Source organism: Loxodonta africana, chromosome 3 (assembly GCF_030014295.1).
Source record: "Loxodonta africana isolate mLoxAfr1 chromosome 3, mLoxAfr1.hap2, whole genome shotgun sequence".
Lineage (NCBI taxonomy): Eukaryota > Metazoa > Chordata > Mammalia > Proboscidea > Elephantidae > Loxodonta > Loxodonta africana.
Genome location: NC_087344.1, coordinates 150,228,937 through 150,246,684, shown reverse-complemented (window position 1 = coordinate 150,246,684; position 17,748 = coordinate 150,228,937). Strand labels below are relative to the sequence as shown.

At 46.1% G+C, this 17,748-nt stretch overlaps 2 non-coding genes across 2 annotated transcripts; one reads left to right on the top strand and one right to left on the bottom strand.

Moving 5' to 3' along the window:
* Window positions 1–3,879: 3,879 nt before the first annotated feature.
* Window positions 3,880–3,953, top strand: TRNAN-GUU (transfer RNA asparagine (anticodon GUU)). The gene has a single exon. It is a non-coding gene; the product is annotated as a tRNA-Asn (tRNA).
* A 978-nt stretch (window positions 3,954–4,931) lies between these two features.
* TRNAV-CAC (transfer RNA valine (anticodon CAC)) lies at window positions 4,932–5,004 on the bottom strand. The gene has a single exon. It is a non-coding gene; the product is annotated as a tRNA-Val (tRNA).
* Between the last annotated feature and the right edge of the window lie 12,744 nt (window positions 5,005–17,748).

Here is a 17,748-nt window from a genome sequence, read left to right as displayed (position 1 = left end):
AAGTGGGAGCTGGCAAGGCTAGAAAGAGGACCTCCTTTTATCAACCAACCTGGGGTGAGGGGTGCAGAAGCTGGGGGAAAATTCAATCAGCCATACCTAAGTAGTGAGGCTTAGAAAAAGGCTGTGGACACAGAAGCTCCATGGGCTTCCTGGTTGGTGAGAGACATCTATGCACATGGAAGGGTAGTGCACCCTTTTGGAAACAAGGACTCTGCATGTTCAGAACCTTCCCAGTCCTTCCGTATGTGTCTCCTCCTTTGTATCCTTTTTGCTATAAAACTGTAACTGTAAGTACAGGACTTTCTGTGAGTTCTGTGACTCATTCCAGTGAATTATCAAACCCAAGGTGGTAGTGAGAGCCAGTAGGTCAGAAGTGAGGGGAATGAGCACCTCCAAGCTTAGGGCTGGTATCCTGAAGGGGTAGAGGGAACTTCTAAGTATGAAGCCAGCAGGTCAGAAGTGAGTGGGTCACGAGGACTCCCAAGGTTGCAGCTGGTGTCTGTGCCCTATACTTGTGAGGTCTGCTCTAGCTCCAGATGGTTCGTTAGGGTCAGAGGAAGATGCTGCATGTGCACCTGGTGTCAGAATAAAAGTGGAAGAGAATTGAATTGATAGTAGTACATTTTTGCACTTCTTGCTTTGCTTTTTTTCAGCCCGTTCTCTTCCTCCACTCTCTTTTTTCATGTCCTTTTTGCCAGCTTCTAACCCCTCCACCCTCTCATCTCCCCTGCAGGCAGGAGATGCCAACTTAATCTCAAGTGCCAACCTGATCCAAGAATCTCACTCCTCATCAGCATCCCTCTCCAACCCATTGTCCAGTCCAATCCATGTCTGAAGAGTTGGCTTCGGGAATGGTTCCTGTCCTGGGCCAACAGAAGGTCTGGAGGCCATGACCACCGGGGTCCTCCAGTCTCAGTAGATTTGGGATGATCAATAAATATTTGGTGTTAGAGAAGTGAGAATTGGTTTGGGCTTTTCCTACATGTAAATATATCAAGATATCCAGGGGCACCCATTGCTGTGTCACAGGGCAGGTGTATTCAAGTTGCCTTACAGTATTGTCTCATTATTTCATTTATGAACACAAAACACCACAACACTAAATATGTGTGTAATAGATGTAAACTTTGTATTCAAATTATACACATAGTTTCAATACCTTACAAAGAGATTATTATCATGCATTCCTTTGGCAGACAAAATTGCCTTTCTTCTTCTTAAGGTTAGTTTGTGCCTTCGAAAAGTGAGTTGGATTTCTTGGGCTAATGATTTCAAAATGGTTAGACTGCATATAGGACATTAAAGAATGATCTGGTCACGCACACGCGTAATGAAGTTCTACGCGGCCTGAACATGAGGGTCTCTATGGACTGCTGCTGAGTTATTGCTAGGATAAATTGTTTATGTGAAAAAAAGCAAAGCAAGAAGTGAAAAAATGTATACAGTAATCTACGTTTTCTTTAAGAAAGGAGTAGATAGAAGTGTTTGTACTTATTATTAATACTTGCTTATTTTTCAGGAAGGATATACCAGAAGGTAATAAAAAAGTTTTCATCTAGGGAATGTGGTTTAAGCTATATAGGCATGATGGTGAGACTTTGCTAAATATTACCTTTTTTATAATGTTTTGATTTTTAAACCATGTGATGTTTTCCATTTTCAAAAAACAGAAGAAAAAGAAAACACTACAATTGATAAACAAAAGTAGAAAATTTTAAATTTACCTGTTTATCACAATGATAATCACACAGAAAATATTCACGTGAATTTTTTTCATCTCTTTCCAGAATGCTCTGCTATATCAGCATCCGTTTATTTTATTTTATTTTTTAACAATTTTTATTGTGGTTCAAGTGAACGTTTACAAATCAAGTCAGTCTCTCACACAAAAACCCATATGCACCTTGCTACACACTGCCAATTACTCTCCCCCTAATGAGACAGCCCGCTCGCTTCCTCCACTCTCTCTTTTCATGTCCTTTTCACCAGCTTCTAATCCCTCCACCCTCTCATCTCCCCTGCAGGCAGGAGATACGAACATAATCTCAAGTGCCAACCTGATCCAAGAACCTCACTCCTCACCAGCATCCCTCTCAAACCCGTTGTCCAGTCCAATCCATGTCTGAAGAGTTGGCTTCGGGAATGGTTCCTGTCCTGTGCCAACGGAAGGTCTGGGGGCCATGACCACCGGGATCTTTCCAGTCTCAGTCAGACCATTAAGTTTGGTGTTACGAGAATTTGGGATCTGCATCCCACTGTTCTCCTGCTCCCTCAGGGGTTCTCTGTTGTGTTCCCTGTCAGGGTAGTCATTGGTTGCAGCTGGGCACCATCTAGTTCTTCTGGTCTCCGGATGATGTAGTCGCTGGTTCACGTGGCCCTTTCTGTCTCTTGGGCTGGTAATCACCTAGTGTCTTTGGTGTTCTTGATTCTCCTTTGATCTAGGTGGGTTGAGACCAATTAATGCATCTTAGGTAGCTGCTTGCTAGCGTTTACGACCCCAGACTCCACTCTTCAAAGTGGGATGCAGAATGTTTTCTTAATAGATTTTATTATGCCAATTGACTTAGATGTCCCCTGAAACCATGGTCCCCAGACCGCTGCCCCTGCTACGCTGGCCTTCGAAGTATTCAGTTTATTCAGGAAACTTCTTTGCTTTTGGTTTAGTCCAATTGTGCTGACCTCCCCTGTATTGTGTGCTGTCTTTCCCTTCACCTAAAGTAGTTCTTATCTACTATCTCATTAGTGAATGTCCCTCTCCCACCCTCCCTCCCTCCCTCCCTCCCTCCTCCCTCTCGTAACCACAAAAGAATGTTTTCTTCTCAGTTCAAACTATTTCTCAAGTTCTTATAATAGTGGTCTTATACAATATTTGTCCTTTTGCAACTGACTAATTTCACTCAGCATAATGCCTTCCAGGTTCTAAGGCCGAGTGAGAGGCATTTCACCTTTTGCCCAGATGTGGGGTGCACGCAAGGTTTCCCTTAAACCAGGCTCCAGGTATGCTCACTGTCAGGTTCCTGTCCTTCTGACCCCTAGCTGGAAGGCTTGCTGCCTTCTAGCTGCAGGTGGGGAGCGATGTAGTGCGGGAATGAAATGCAAACCAAGCCGTAAGAAGCGCGCCGGTACGTGACAAAACATGGCGCCAGACACTGCCAAGACTCGGATTCCAAGCGCAGTTAATGCGGCCACAACGCAGAGAACTCACCACTATACGATCACGACGCACCTCAAACCTACCAGCCCTAGCTGGTCTTCTTAAACTGTATTGACAGAAAAACATTCACACTGTTTTGTTCTGGAACAGCCACAGGTGCTCCGCTTTTCTCCCATTTCCTGCCGTCTCTCAGCTCCTCCTTCCGCGTTGTGCTACACCTTAAAAACCATTCTCTCCTCCCCAGGACCTCGCCTGAATCTCTGCACAGGCCTCCTGGGGGTCTGGTTCTCCTCCACTCCTCCCAGCTTTTCCTTCGCTCCTCTTCACCAATCCCCTTTCCCCGTTTATTTTCCGCGCTCCCGCCACACCGACCGCAACCGAGGCGAGCGGGAGGTGTCCACGGCGCGGGCGGGCGGGCGAAGGCAGAGCAGCCGTGTCGTGGACCCCACTGGGCTCAGACAGGGGTTGCAGACCCGGGGGTCTCCGGGGGTCGCTGGCATCTGAGGCGGACAAGGAGCAAGGAGGGGCGAAGGCCGTTTTGGCTGCCCTCCTAGCTTCAGACTCACCCAAACGCACTGCTGTCAAAGCGACGAACAACAGGATTTGTCGCCCCAACCTATCGGGTTTTCTGAGGCTTTGCGCAAATGGCTCGGCAGAAATCTTCTGGCACCACCTAGCGCTTCACAGGAGTTCACTCGTTGTTGAAAAAGAAAAGTTTACCCGTGGTCTCTGTGGCGCAATCGGTTAGCGCGTTCGGCTGTTAACCGAAAGGTTGGTGGTTCGAGCCCACTCAGGGACGCACTTTGGGTTTTATCAGTGTTAAGATGTCCCCCGAGCTTCGGCTCCTTACATCTTACTATATAAAGGCACAGAGCAACGTCAGTTAGCCTTCTATCCTCTTTACTTGGAAACTGAGAACTCAGTAATGATTGAAAGAGAGGAAGCATTGGAGTTGCTTTTGACAAGTTTTTTTTTTTCCACTTTGTTTTCTTGTACTATTATTTATTTAAACCCTGGTGATGTAGTGGTTAAGTGCTGAATCGCTCGTTCTGTGTCTTTAGCAACCCTGCCTTAAAAAAAAAAAAAATACACTCCCATTAATTTCAGAAATCCCAGGAAATGGCAGCGGTTCCCACCGTCCTTCATAAAATCGCCACCACAGAATGCTTTGAGGATGCATGGACAGTTCCTATAAGTATATTTCTCACAGACTTCTTGAAGGTTACGTCTTCCTGATAATACCTGGGGCTATAGATGTGGGCGAATGACCATGTCTTACATGATAAATTTACTGTAGCTTTCTAATGCCCCCGAGGCTTTAGATATTTTCCACTACAAGAAATGTATGAAAGACGTTGTGCCATTTCAAGTTCATTTACTGTAGGCCACCTTTGGCTGCAAGTTTTCGGTGAACTGGTTCAAGCGAACAATGTAGACTTGCTGACAGCTGCTCAAACTAATACAGTGGCTCCAGAATTTCTACCTAGTGCACCTGTATCAATCGGTAAACCTAGCGGTATCCATCACTATATTCCTTCCGCCCTGCTTCTACTCCCTTAGGATCCATTTCCATAGACGAACCCTAGGATTTAAAAAAAAAAATTTAGGTTCATATAAAGTGGCAGAAATCTTGCAGTACTTCTGGTGGTATTGCACCTTCCTATGGGTCATCACAGTTTGTGCATTTCCCTCTGGGACTTTCCGGGACTTGTGTCTGATTCTAGATCTAAAGCAATGGGAAAAAGTAGCAATGGGCCCTGAGGAGTAAAACAAGCAATGTTTCCGCCCGGTTTTGAACCGGGGACCTTTCGCGTGTGAGGCGAACGTGATAACCACTTCCCTACGGAAACCCTGAGGTTCACGTAACCTAAGGAAACATCCGTGAAAACTCTAGGGTGGCCTTCTTGACCTTTTGTGACTTTCAATGTACCAAATTCAATCCCATTTCGAAATTCGACCGGCAGCAGCAAAGTCCTGGAAAGGGCCTCAGTAAGCACCAAGCGAACCAAGGCTCACTGCATTTGCCTTGACTGGTCATTTCTCTCAAGACTTAGCTTTAACGCCTTTCTTATCTCTTTCTCTTGTTCCTGCCACTTCAGTTTGCTTTTGATGTGAAATGTCAAATCCAGCGTGTGGGGCCCCATGGTCCTTGTTTCCAGGGTAGGCGAGGAACCCTAAGCCAGGGCATATCGGGAGTCTCAGTCTCCTTTGCCTGAAGGGTTCCCTCGGTGCTTCCTGAGGCCGTTTTCTTCTTCAGTGTCAGCCTGTGGAGAAGGTTCAGGTGATAGAAGAGAACCAAGAGAACCTTTACAACTCTCTGGAACTAAAACTAACATAAAGTATGTCTCGTTTGCTGCCCCGCCTCCCAAGAACCAGATGAGAATTGTGTCCTGGTCTGCCATCTGACTTAGCGCAGAGAAATAAGGTCTGGCTTAGGTACTCAGTAATGAAGTCCTCCTGTCCTTTTTTTTTTTTTCTTTTCTCCTTAAAGGCTACTGGCAAAAGCTTAACCCTTCAGGAAAAGAAATCTGTTTTAGCCCGCCTTCTAAACAGGGACCCTTCCCACCTGGGCCGAACGTGATAACCACTCCACTACGGAAACCACGTGACTGAGCTAGCCGAAGAATTCGTCCATGAAAATGGTAAACTCTGCAGTCTCCAAGTACTTTGGCTTGCAACATCCGAAATTCAACTACATTTGAAATTCGACTGCCAGCAGCTGGAGAAAGCCCTCGGGGAAAACACCAACAATCCCTTCAGGCAAAGGAGCTTGTGGCTACCGTTAGACCTTAGTTTTATCCCGAAAGCTAGGACTTCGGGAGGGGGAGGGGGGTGCTGTGCTCCGCCGGGGTTCAGGAGCCCAAAGTTCGCTAGAGTTTCCATTTTCAGAACTAAGCTCCTCTCGGGCTCTCCAGCTCCCCACAGCCCAGGAGCTGTGAAGGCTCTCACCCTGGGGCTTCGGACCAGCGCCTCGGTGGCCCCTTTAAGGGCGCTGATGTTCCAGACAAATGATCCGTGTTTCCATGAAAAGATGTTCAATGTCATTACTCCTTATTCATTCCCCCACTTGGTGTTAGTTGCCATGGAGTCGATTAGGACTCATGACCATCTCATGAGTGCAGTGCAGAACTACTGCTCCATAGGGTTCTGAAGGCTGTGACTTGGTGGTGCACTGGCTAAAGCGCTCGGCTGCTAACTGAAAGGTCAGCAGTTTGAATCCACTAGCCCCTCTGTGGGAGAAAGATGTGGCGGCCTGCTTCTGTAAAGATCACAGCCTTGGAAAGCCTATGGGGCAGCTCTACTCTGTCCTGTAGGGTCGCTATGAGTCAGAATTGACTAGATGGCGACGTTTTGGATCTTTCAGGAGCAGATCGCCAGACTTGCCTTCCGAGGTGCCTCTGCGTGGGTTCCAACCACAAACCTTTCAGTTAGTAGTCGAGTGCTCAACCTTTTGGCATAAACAAGAAAACAAGCATTGCTGAGGATGTGGGAAATTGGAACCCTCACCCATTGCTGGTGGGATTGTAAAATGGTACAACCTCTGTGGAAATCCATTTGATGATTCCTCAAAAAAGTTAACCATAGAATTCCCAAATGACCCAGCACCTCCATTAGTAGGTATATAACCCCAAAGAATTGAAAGCAGAAAGGCAAACAGATCCTTGTACACCAATGCTCATTGCAGGATTATTCACAAGAGCCAAAAGGTGTAAACAACCCAAGTGTCCATCAACAGAGGAGTGGATAAAGAACATGTGGTATATCCATACAATGGAATATTATTCAGCCGTAAAGAGAAAGGAGACCCTGATCCGTGTTAAGACATGGATGAACCTAGAAAAATTATGCTGAATGAAATAAGCCAGACGCAAAAGGACAAATATTATATGATCCCACCTACTTGGAATCTCTAGAACAGCAAATGCATAGAGGCCAAAGTTTACTAATGGTTACCTGGGGCAGGTGGGAGGGAAAAGGCAGGAACGACTGCTTATGCGGCACTGGATTTCTGTTAGGGGTGATGAAAAACTTCGGAAACGGATAGTGGTGATGGTTCCACAACATGGTGAACCTAAGCACTGTCACTGAAGGTTGAAATGGCAAGTGTTTTGTTTCCTATTTTATCACACACACTCAGAATGATCCACACTTCCGGCCCACCCAGGAACAGTAGAACCCTCCCTGCAGGCCCTAGCGTGCACTCTCCCTGGGGCCTGACCTGCGCTCTCTCCTCTCAAGCCCTTTTGCCTCAGCACCTCTCCACTGTGCGACTATATTTCAGTCCACTGCTTTAATCACGCCTTCATGTTTTAGCCGTACCTGAGCAAAGGCTGAAACATGTGTCTTAGGACATTTGGCTCTTTGAAAATATCGAACAACCAACACAGGCCAAGCCAGCCTTGAAGGCCTGCACTGGATTCCTTTGGACACCGGACCAAGAAGCCGAGTATAAACCGCAGGACCCAGGGGAAGTTCATGCAGAATTCACAATCGCTTGATTTCTCCCTCCTCACTCTTGGCGATTCTTTTTGAAGGGCAGTTTTCTTTCAATACTGGAAACTCGTCTTCGTTTGCCTATTTTTATTTTTCTGCTCAACAGATCATGGAGTGCGAAAGTCAACGGAGGCGGTTTGCGCAGGTTTTTCACCTTCGCCTCAGGGCAACCGCCAATAGGCAAAGAGTTTTTGTAGCTCACAGGCTTTAATGTTATTCTCCATAGGATTTCCTTTAGAAATCAAGTTAAAAAAAAAAAAAAAGGTTTGGGGGCAAGAATGTGCGCTTTTCTCCTGCAGTTGCTGCTCTAGGTGCTGAGGTTACCGCTCTGCCTTCACACCCGAAGTTCAAGTGCTCCGCCGCCCTAGGGAGGGCGCAGATTCCTTGCTCACTGGAAACCAGGACTCGGTGCTCCACTTTGTTTTTTGGCTCAAAGTGGAGACGGGGACACAAGTGGACTACCTCACGCTCTTCACCGACCTAGGACCCTGTTCCAGACGAAGCTGCCTTCCCGGTAGCTTTAGATCAGGAAATTTCATGCCCTGCATTTCCCCTTCCGTTCTGGATCAATCTCCCGCCTCCCCGCCACCGAGAGGGTTCACCGCCTTACTGTCGGGTCACGACCCTTTGGGATCCCTCCTGAATTGGACGAAGAGGGCGGTTGTCCTTCCCTTACACAGGGGGGAGAGAAGAGAAGGCTACTGGAGAACCACAAACTCACCGCGTGAGCCCCCGCGTATCGCACACCTGGGAGCGCGCACTTCCAGACTGGAAGAAAAGCGCCTTCCGAAGCTTCTCTGCAGGAGGAACCCGAAGGGTTTCTTAACCTGGAGAGAGGAGAGGAGCGCAGGGGTCCCAGGCATGTCCGCAACTCTTCAAGACAGGCCAGAAACAGGCTGATTTTGAGGGACAGAGCCAAAGAAAAGGGGCAAATGCAGCCGAATCCCACGCCCGGAAATTAAGAGTCTCGAACCCTAAGGTCTGAGCAAGCCGAGGGCTACGCCTTAAATTGACCTCCCGCCTTTATCAGGAAAGTCGTCGGTGCAAATTCAGAGCTCAGGAAAGGGAGGGACTGCGTGGACCAACGTCCACATTTGACGGACAAAACCCAAAAGATCCGTTGCGGTCGAGTCTATCACGACTCATAGCGAGCACAGTAGAACAGCCCCATAGGGTTTCCACGGAGCGGCTGGCGGATTCGCGCTACCGACTCTTCACCATTGTACCACCAAGGAGAACACGTAAATCCCTGAGTAATTAGATACCGGGTCTGAGGAGAAGACCGTCGCCAAGGAAAACTCGCAGTTTTTTGCCTGAGCATAGGTAAGCCTGGAGTGGCCAACAACAAAGATGGGGAAATGGCAGGGGCACAGGACTTTAGGGGGGAAAATCCGGAGTTCAATTCGGGGTCCCGGGGCCCTGGTTTCACGAGTTATTCATCCAGGCTGCCTCCGTTTTTGCATCCGTCTGAGCCCTTTTCGATATTGGAGTTCTCGGGGACTCGTGCTCGGTCCCCTTCCCACCCTGGGCGCCTCCTCCCTGCAGGCTTGTCTCCTGCGCTGGACCGGGCCACCGTCTCTCCACACGCTGCCGGGCGCAAAGGCTCATCTCTAGGTCAGATCTGAGGTGTGGCAGGGCAGAGCCACCTCCCTCCGAAACTTGGGAAGACCTGACAGCGCTCGGCGTGTGGCAGGCTGTCTCGCGTTTTGGAGAAGGCGAGGAGGAAAGGGCCTTGGGGGAAGATCGCTGAAGGAGAGGGCAGCATGCAGGAAGGTAGTCGTCCAGGCTTCCCGGAGTTGGGTGCAAAGAGATGTACAGTCTGGAGGCCGAAAATAACAGGCCCCCAGCAGGTCCTTGGTGGTCTAGTGGCTAGGGTTCGGCGTTTTCACCTCCGCGGCCCGTGTTTGATTCCCGGTCAGGGAAAGCTGCTTTGGGACGTCTCTACTCCGCAGGAATCTTCTTTAGCCTTGTTTGATGCAGAAGAGTCCCCAGCATGGCCCAGGCTTGGAGAGGTGAGAGGTGATGAGCAGCTCTTCAGCGGCTTGGAGCCCCCAACAGCTGTATCCTGCTCTGGGCCACTAGGAACCGTCACTGCTCCTGTGGTCCTCATCTTTCAGAAAGTCCATCTCAAGAAAACAAAGTAGAACCTGGGACAAGAGCTCCCAATCTTCCTTTTCAAAACAAGTAGAAACAAAAAAGTTGAAAGAGTGGTGACTTTATATATTCTTCGTGTTCATTTACCAATGAACATTTTCCACATTTGCTTTGTCCATGCCTTCCTATATATGTATTTGCTACCCCATTTCAGAGTAACTTGCTGATATCTCAAGATCCTTTGGTTACTCCTTTCCTTTGGCAATATCCCTCTAAACCAGCCTCTTAGGGACTTTTCCTCTTTGTCCTGTCAATGAGGCCCCCCTTGCCCCTTCAGCATAAACTCTCAGGTGTGACCTGGAGCCCCTCCAGAAATTACAAAGTCTCCAGTCACTGGGAAAAATCTCAGGTGTTTAGAGATTACCTCTCAGAAACCAGGGGAAAAGACCAAATCCTTTGAGTAAAAATTAATTGTACACTCCACAGACATGGCCATTTGCCCCTACTTTTATCCCCTGGAAAGGTCCAGAAGACACTACCTTCAACAAGGGTGTGAGAAATAGATCCTACAGAACTATTTTCACATCCTCAAAGAACTCTGTGGTGGCTATTTTATGAAGGACAGTGGGAACTGCTACCATGGAACTGGGATCATTGAAATGAACGGGATGACGGCAAGACAGCCTTGGAAGGGCCAAGTCACAACATTTAAGCCTAAAAGACAAGGTGACCTTACTTCCTACATTGAATACAGAGATCAAACTGTAATCAGAATGGCCTGTCCATCAAACCTCTTTGGCATGAACTCCTTGGTCAGTGTCTCTGGAAATGCAATAGATGGGCAACTTACTTGATTTGTATAAGCAGAAACACTCTAGGTCTGATGAACATAGTCTGACTTGAATCACAGCAATAGACAGTCTCAGACCCTCAACAAATTCACAAGCACAGAGCTCTTCGAATGAAAAAGAGGTAGATCCCCTCAAGGAAGAACCTGTTTATACAGTCAGAAAGAAATTGTCTTAGACCTTGAGCCAAATGGTGTTGTCCCACCAAGGTTACCTGAGTAAAATGACCTCTTAGTAAATATCATTTAATACCAGAATATTTGGAATTTACACCATAATGGTATAAACATTTAGGTGTGTTATTAGCTCATTTTCATAATCAAAAATATTTCAGAAGGATTGTCATCAGGGTTGATCATCAGTGAAAGCAGAATGAGGCAAATTTAGAATGTGAACATCTATTTGACTTCGACTGTCATGAGATTTACCTTTCCTACGAAGCAAGTAGAGTAGATAAATGTATCTTTAAACAGGACTTAAGACTTTTAGAGGAGTAGATAAAACTATTTATAGGCTGTTTTAGCTACCAGTTGGGAAAATGATTAAGGTAATCACTGGACTTGTAACGTGTGGTGGTTAACGTTGTGTGTCAGCTTGGCTGGGCCGTGATTCTCACTGGTTTGGCAGTTATGTAGTGATGTAGTCATCCTGCATGATGTGATTTGATATGATCAGCCAATCAGTTGTAGGGAGATTTTCCTCGGGGGTGTGGCCTGCACCCAATATATGTATAAAAGTTTTGGCAAAGCTTACTGGATTGCTCTGGGTCCTGCATCCAACTGGTTATCATCTGACCTCCAGTTCTTTGGACTTTAGCCAGCAACCTGCTTCCTTTCCTGCCGAACTTAGGTTCCTCTGCCCCTGCAGGTCGTGAGACGGGAGAAGTCTCCAACCTGAATCTGACCCATTGACTTGGGACTTGCTAGCTGTACAACCATGTGAGCAATTTACTTGACATAAAGCTCTCTCTCTCTCTACACGTATACATAGTTATATGTACATACATACACACACACAAACACACACACACACATCCATACATACGCTCCAATAGTTTTGCTTCTCTTGAGAACCTGGCCCAAGACACTTGGTACTGAGCGTGGTTCCAGAGAAACAGAATCGTAAAGATGATTTTTCTCAATTGGTTCTCAAGTTTGACTAGTACTAAAAGTGCTGACGACTCTACCCCCAGTAGTAAAAAGGATGCTGCTAATCCATGGCAAGAGGTGGCAATTTTAATATGCCAAGTATCATCAGAAATAGATCAACTATTGGTGAGAAGCGAGGCTCTGGGTGATCACATGTTTGAAAATCTTGAACGATTTTGTTGGGAAGTAAGGAATCTGGTTGTTTGGTCCTTCTTTCATTGGACAAAGTGGTGAGAGAGATGAGCTCAGGGCTTCAGGTCACAGTTCAAATGCCTTATAAAATACCTCCAAGTTGCAACATGTGCCCTGAAAGAAAGCCTTACTTCTTGTAGTAACAGAGCTGATATTGCTGAAAATCTAACACAGAGTCTTATTCTAAGAGTAGCTGAATAACAACATAATTAACTTCCCAACCTTGAATAGTGTCTGAAGTTAAAGCGAGGCCATTGATTGAGGAGAAATGGGACCCCAAAACTTGGAATGGGAACCTATGGGTAGATAATCAGGGAGCTGGGGACACTGAGGCTCTAAATTCTGTTGAATCATTGCTGCCAGGAGAATCAACACTCTTACTCCCATCTGAAGAGATTACTCCATCTTCTTCTGCTAAGCCACCAAAACAAATAAAACAAACAAACAAATGAAAAAAAAACATTTCCGGCTAATAGGAGGTAATTCTGACTCATAGTGACTCCATACAACAGAATAGAACTACTCCCATAGGGTTTTCAAGGAGCTTCTGGTAGATTTGAACTACTGGCCTTTTGGGTAGCAGCCAACCTTAAACACTGTGGCACCATGGTTTTGGCGAAGCCACTGCCCTCCAGTAAAACCCTTATACCTTCCACCCCTGTTTGATGAGATTAACCCAACTGTGTCTGAAGAGTCTTTGAGATATCACCTGAGGCGGCAGCTGGTCTTTGCCTGAGGCATCACCTTAGACAGATGTCTTTCAAGACACTTCTGAATATTCCCAGCACTCACCACCACTACCCATTTTTCTTCTAGGTCTATAACTAGACTTAAGTCCCAAAAGGTGAAGTACAAAGTGTGAACAAGGAGGAGGCAAACCACACTCCAAAGGAACTGCTTGACTTTCCTAATATGTACAAACAGAAACCTGGGGAATATGTGTGAGAATGGCTATTAAGGGTGTGGGATAATGGTGCAAGGAACATAAACATGGTTCGGTCTGAGTTTACTGATATGGGCCCACTAAGCACAGATTCTTCATTCAGTGTTTCTGCTCAAGAGGTTAGAAAAAGATCTAATAGTTTATTTGGTTGGGTTGATGAAGTACAGATTACATGGTGGCCTAGAGTAAATCAAGTTGAAGTACAAGACCTGCCCTGGTATACTGTAGAAGAAGGTATTCAAAGACTTAGGGAAATTGGTACATTAGAGTGTATTTATCTGGTTAGACCCACATGCCCACACATGGAGTGCCAGAGGACACACCATTTACCACAACAGTGAGAAAGAAATATGCTAAGGGGGTCACAGCATTCTTGAAGAGTGCTGTGATTGCCCTTTTATGTGAGTAAGACTTGACAGTGAGAACTGCCCTAACTGAATTAAAACACCTAACCACAATGGGGCTGATTAGCCCAGTGGTGTTAGGGGCCAAGTGGCAGGACTCAATTGACAAAGACAAGGTGGGAGTGGTTCTGAATTGTATGGAATTGTGGTGTTGGCTAATGAGTCAAGTGTCCTCGGGGTGAAATAGACATGAAACCTGCTACATGTTTACTTGATCTCTACAATCAGAAGTATTCCAGGCCAAGTGAATGGTAATCTATCTTGAATCACCAGAATAGAGAGTTACAGCCTCTCAATCAATTCCCAGCCTAGAGCTGGTTTACTAACCCACAACCCCTTGAAAGAAGGGGAAGCCAGGTTCCCTTGAGGAAAGACCCCCTACACTGCCAAAAATTTATGCTGTGAGATTTCTCCCAGCCTCCTCCAAAGTGATCTACAGGCTTTTATGAGAGTGACTGTTCATTGGGGAAAGGAAATAATCAGAATTTTCTGGCATTACTGGATACTGGGTCTAAACGCACACTAATTCCAGGAGACCCAAACCATCACTGTGGCCCACCAGTCAGAGTAGGGGCATATGAAGGTAAGATTCTTATTGCACTCTTAGCTCAGATTCGCCTCACAGTGGGTCCGATGTGTCCCCAAGCCCATCCTGTAGTGATTTCCCCAGTTCCAAAATACATAATCAGAATAGATTTACTCACCAACTCCCAGAACCTTCACACTGGATACGTGACAAGAGGAATAGGGGCTATTAAGGTACGAAAAGCCAGGATGAAGTCGTTATAACTACCCCTATCTATGAAAATAGTAAACCAGAAGCAATACCACATTCGTGGAGGAATTGCAGAGAGTACTGCCACCATCAACGGCTTGAAGAATGCAGGGCTAGTGATTCCCACCACATCCCCATTCTACTCGCCTATTGGGCCTGTGCAGAAAACAGATGGATCTTGCTGAATGGCAGCAGATTACCGTAAACTCAACCTGGTGGTGACTCTAATTGTAACTGCCGTTCCAGATGTGGTTTCATTGCTTGAACAAATTAATATATCTCCTGGTACCTGGTATCCAGCTATTGGTCTGACCAATGTTGTTTTCCTATTTTCAGTTTTGAAGAAACATCAAAAACAGCTTTTCCTCAGCTGGAAAGGCAAACAGTACACCTCCACTGTCCTACCTCAGTGATGTATCAGCTCTCCAGTCCTATGTCTTAATTTAGACCTCAGAGACATTGATTGCATTTCCATTCCTCAGGCCATCATACTGGTCCGTTGCATTGATGACCCTACGCTGATTGGACATAGTAAGGACGAAGTGCCAATGACTCTGGACTTATTGGTAGAACACTTGCGTGCTAGGAGTTGGGAAATAAATCCCACAAAACTTCAGGCTCCTTCCACCTCAGTGAAATTTCTAGGCGTTCAGTGGTGTGGGGCAGTGGTGTGGCCCATGCAGGAAGAACTGTCCTTGTCAGTAGTCCCCGGGTATCTCCTGGCATTCGTTGGTCTGTGAGAGACTCTCGCATGTTGTCTCCCTCCCAAGCCTGACCCTCTCTACACGTCTCTTCTCTTTTATGAAACAGCACTCAGAAAGGATTAGGACTAGGACCCACCCTCCTCCGGTATTACTTAACTGATACTGCCTTCGAAGAGCAGGAGAAGGATGTGGCAGTTGGCTTCTACTCTGTCCTATAGGGCCGCTGTGAGTCAAAATTGAGTCCACCCACAGTGGATTTATCTTCAACGAAAAACTCTATTACCCCCAAAAAGGTCACATTCACAGGTACAGTGGTTAGGAGTGTGATCTTTCCTTCGGGGGACACAATTCAATCCCTAACACTAGAAAAAAAAAAAAAAAAAAGAGAATTCCATGGTTCATGCTCTTTTTTTCTTTTTTAATTTTTATTGTGCTTTAAGTGAAAGTTTACAAATAAAGTCAGTCTCTCACGTAAAAACCTATATACACCTTGCTACATATTCCCAATTACTCTCACCTCTATGAGACAGCCCGCTCCCTCCTTCCACTCTCTCTTCATGACCATTTTTGATGATCGTCTTAATGTTGGTAAAAAAAAAAAACCCCGTGTTTTCACAGCCAGAAGATCCTGAAACAACTTCTAGTTGACAAGAAAGCATTTCTTCCCTGGCTGTGAGTGCCCCTGTCAGTTTTATCTGATTTTTCATCGAATATATTGGTGCCAAGAGCTTTATCTTTGATATCACTAATTCTGACCTCCATTTCCTCAGTTCTGTTCCTCTGATTTTCTATTGAGTTGTCTAATTCCAAAATTTTATTGTTAATGTTCTGACTTTCCGATTGCTGTCTCAGTATGGATTCTTGCAGCCTGTTGAATATGCCATTATGCTCTTCAGTAACATTCTTAATTTCCTTGAGCACATTATCTGTGGGATCCTTGGTTTGTTCTGCATTTTGCCTGCTCTCCTTCCTGATCTCTTGAAGAGTTCTGTATGTTAATCTTTTGTATTCTACCTCTGGTAATTGCAGGAATATATCTTTGTCCAGAAGATTCCTTGATTCTTTGTTTTGGGAGCTTGTTGAAACGAACATGTTCTGCTTCTTTATGTGATTTAGACTATTGTTTCTGAGTCATCTATAAGTTATTGTCTTAATTTATTTTATGTTAGCTTACTGTGTCTTATCTTCTTGCTTTGTTTTGTTTTGATGTGCCCAAATAGGCTGCTCAAGTGGGCTAGCTTGATTATTGGTGCCTTTGAAGCTATAACATCCTGTCACCAGATGGTTAGAGCTGTTACTGCGTATATAAGCCTAGGAGTCCATTCACTTTTTTTCTTGTATGGATTCAGCTGAGGTGTCCAAGTAATTGGTGCAGGCTCTCACCTACAGTCTTAGAGGAGCAGAGGTGATTGGTGTAGGCGCAGATATCTGGTTGCAGCAGGGGGTCACACTCTGAGCAAGGCAGGGGCTGACAACTGTCTCCCGAATGTCTGTGAGGAAAGGGAGTCGCTGTGCCCTAGAGCTCACAGTTGGGTGGGGTCTGTAGCTGGACAATGGGGACCCAATGCTTTTGGCTGTAAGGATTAGCAGGCAGCACTTATCCTTGGGCCCCTGTTGTGGGTGGCTAGGTGCTGTAGGTGGAGCCACTAATCCTTGGGCCCCTGATATGGGTAGGTGAGGACCCTGCTTAATAGGCAGAGTGGTGTCAAATGTCAAAATTCAGCCTCTCTGCCCCACAGCTGAAACAGTTGAAGTCAGACCTCAGGCACCTACACTGTTGCACTATGCCAACAAGGGCCTAAGCTGCTTAAATGGCCCCACACAGGTCCACCCACTGGGGAAAGGCATTCAAAGTCCATGGACTGCTTGTGCCTGGATAGGAGCTGCTTCTGCCCTGAGTTCCCAGGTTAAGGGAACTGGCAGGTTGTTTTTTCTCCATTTGTTAATTTATTCCTTCTCCAAGGCCAGGAGAATGGCTCATGGTGCACAGCACCACTGAAGCTGGCTCAAGGGCTGTGGTAGTGGGGGGAAGAATCAGATACATGGGAGAGGCTTCTTTCAAAAGGAGTGCTTTTTTTTTTTTTTATGCTGTTTTAAGTAAAAGTTTGCCAATTCAAGTCTATCTCTCATACAAAAATTATAGACATGTTGCTATATCCTCCTAGTTGCTCTCCCTGTAATGAGACAGCACACACCTTTCTACTCTCTATTTTCGTTTCCATTTGGCCAGCTTGTGACCCCCTCTGCCCTCTCCTCTCCCATCCAGACAGTAGCTGCCCACATAGTCTCATGTATCTACTTGATCCAAGAAGCTCACTCCTCACCAGTATCATTTTCTATCCTATAATCCAATCGTATCCCTGTCTGAAGAGTTGGCTTTGGGAATGGTTCCTGTCTTGGGCTAACAGAAGGTCTGGAGACCATGACCCTCGGGGTCCCTCTACTCTCAGTCAGACCTTTAAGTCTGGTCTTTTTAAGTGAATTTGAGGTCTAAATGCCACTGCTCTCCTCCCCTTCAGGGGCTCTCTGCTTTGTTCCCTGTCAGGGCCGTCATGGGTTATAACCAGACATGGGTTCTAACTTCTGGTGTCAGGCTGATGGAGTCTCTGGTTTATGTGGCCCAGTCTCTTTGTGGGGCTCATAATTACCTTGTGTGTTTGGTGTTCTTCATTCTCCTTTGCTCTAGGTTGGTTGAGACCAATTGAAGCATCTTTGATGGCCCTGTGCTAGCATTTAAGACCCCGGATGCCACTCTCCAAAGTGGGATGCAGAATGTTTTCTGAATAGATTTTATTATGCCAATTGACCTAGATGTCCTCTGAAGCCATGGTCCCCAAACCCCCTCCCCTGCTACGCTGGCCTTCGAAGCATTCACTTTATTCAGGAAACTTCTTTGCTTTTGGTTTAATCTTGTTGTGCTGACCTCTCCTGTATTGTGTAGCATCTTTTCTTTTGCCTAAAATAGTTCTTGTCTACTATCTAATTAGTGAAT